This window comes from Schistocerca piceifrons, unplaced genomic scaffold, assembly GCF_021461385.2.
Source record: "Schistocerca piceifrons isolate TAMUIC-IGC-003096 unplaced genomic scaffold, iqSchPice1.1 HiC_scaffold_1176, whole genome shotgun sequence".
Taxonomy (NCBI): domain Eukaryota; kingdom Metazoa; phylum Arthropoda; class Insecta; order Orthoptera; family Acrididae; genus Schistocerca; species Schistocerca piceifrons.
The window spans coordinates 25001-27500 of NW_025726990.1; the positions used below are offsets into that span (position 1 = coordinate 25001).

Consider the following 2500-nt stretch of genomic DNA (forward strand, 5'->3'; position numbering starts at 1 on the left):
GCCAGCCCATGGTACAGGCCAGGCAGAAGTACGGTGGTGAGGGCGTGGAGGCGCTGTTGCGGCTTGAGCGGAGCTCGGGAGATGACGTCCAGCTGCTCCACCAGGTGGCGTCGTGGGTTGAAAACGCAGCGACCGGCGGTGGAGAATTGCAGTCCCAGGTACCGGAAGGTTTCACCCACACGTAGGGCGGGCACGGTGGCGTTGCCCGCTTTGAAGGTAACGTCGGCGTCGACCTTCACCTTCTTGTCGCGCCCAGACGCGACTAAGGCGAGGGTGAAACACTTCCGGGCGTTGATCTGCAGCCCCAGATGGGCGAGGGCTGCGACGGCTGCGTCGATGAGGGACTGCAATCCCCTCGCGGTCGATGCAAAAAGCAGGACGTCATCTGCGAAGGCCGCAGCGTTAACTCTGCGACCAAGGATCCGAGCTCCGATGTGGGAGGGAAGTTGACTCAAAACATAGTCCACCGCAAAATTGAAAAGGAGGGGGGAGAGGGGGTCACCCTGATGCACACCCCTAGCCGGCTGCAGGGGCACGCCCACGTCGGCGCCGCCCGCTATCACTGTCGTGCTACCCTCGTAACACCTTTCGACGTACTCAATAAAGCAATCCGGCAGGCCATGAGCCCTCAGCACGGGGCGGAGGGCAGCATGGTCCACCGAATCGAACGCTTTAGAGACGTCGATCGATGCCACAAAAACAGAGCGACAGGAGCGGACTGCGTCGGTGAGAGCAGTGTCCAAGATGAAGGTGTTTTCCAACATCCCATCCCGGGGGATGAATGCCCGCTGACGTTCGTCCACAGCACATGCACGCATCAGGCGTGACGCGAGAACCTTGTGAAAGGTCCGCGCCAACACCGAGCAGACCGTAATGGGGCGAAAGTCAGCGGGGGATGTTGGTGCAGCCGTTTTGGGGAGAAGTGACGTCCGGGCGCGAAGCAGACGCTCGGGAAGGGCGCGGGCCAGGAGGAAGAGGTTCAAGAGTTTCACCAGGACTTCATGCGGCAGGCGCCGCAGCTCCGCTGGAGTCAGGCCGTCCGGCCCGGCTGCCGATCCCCTGGGCGGCAAGGCAGCAGCGACCTCCTCACGTGTGACCGGCCCCCATAGGCACTCGGGAGCGACAGGCTCCGAGTGCGGGAGAAGGCGGTCACGGATGAAGCCAGCGGTGGAGATCGGCTTCTTCGTGAAGAGGTCCGCCCAGAAGTCCAGCAGACCGGGGATGTCGGGTGGCGGCTGCAGCAGGGTGCCGTCCAGCAAGCCGCGCACGCAACGTGCACGCGACCTACGGAAGGCGTCCTGTGTCCGCGCGTACTCCCAGCGGCGCCGCTTGCGCTTCTGCAGCGGCGGGGCGGCAGGCGGCCGCTTGGATGATTGGCGCGGCCGCTGTGTCCTGGTGATCAACCTCTCCCCCCTGGACCCGACCGACGCAAGGGCATCCGGGAGCATGCCCAGGATGACATCGGGCGGCGTGCCCCGCCCCAGACCAATGACTCGATCCAGGGCAGAGAAACGCTGGGCGGAAGCAGGCAGCCCCGCCAGATGCTCCCAGATGGCGGCGTCAGTCGGCCCCTCCGACGGCGGCCCGGTGGTGTCGGCCGCGAAGTCCTCGGCTGCGTCGACAGGCGGCGCAGCGGCCTCGCCCGCGTCAGGCAGCGAGCTCGCTGCTCCCCGGCGGGACGCCGGCTCTTCCCCCCGACCGATCTCAAGCGCCTCCATGAATTGGCGGACAAGCTGCTTGTGGGCAGCTTGCCGCCGTCGGCACTTGATTGCCTCGAGCGTTCGGTCGGGGAACATCCTGATGAGTTCTTGATTAACAAAGAAGAACCGGGCGTCCCTCTCAAGGAACAGTTCGGCCTCTGCCTTGGCGAGCGACAGGACTTCTTCCTCCGTCCACCTCGCGCGATGCCTCTCCGTCACGATCTCAGCGTTGGCGGCCGCAGGGTGTTGGCGGCGGCGATGGACCCCGAGACCGTTCTTCGTGGTAAAAGTGCGGTGGCACTCACTGCAAGCAAAGGGAGCTACACAAACTATCGCATTTTCGTTACGGCCGGTTGGCCGGATAGGTGCTGGGGTAGCTGGGGTGGCACCTTCAGCGGAAGGGCCACCATCTCTTGTTTCTTGTCGGCTGCCCCCAAGAGAGTCATAGTTACTCCCGCCGTTTACCCGCGCTTGCTTGAATTTCTTCACGTTGACATTCAGAGCACTGGGCAGAAATCACATTGCGTCAACACCCGCTAGGGCCATCGCAATGCTTTGTTTTAATTAGACAGTCGGATTCCCCCAGTCCGTGCCAGTTCTGAGTTGATCGTTGAATGGCGGCCGAAGAGAATCCGCGCACCCGCGCGCCCCCGGAGGAGCACGCTAAGGCGGACGCGGCCTCGCAGCAAGGAAGATCCGTGGGAGGCCAAGGCACGGGACCGAGCTCGGATCCTGCACGCAGGTTGAAGCACCGGGGCGCGAACGCCGCGCAGGCGCGCGCATCCTGCACCGCCGACCAG

General features: G+C 64.1%; 1 pseudogene; it reads right to left on the reverse strand.

The window, feature by feature from the left end:
* Positions 1–2500, reverse strand: part of LOC124728925 — a 7695-nt pseudogene that overhangs the window by 2679 nt on the left and 2516 nt on the right.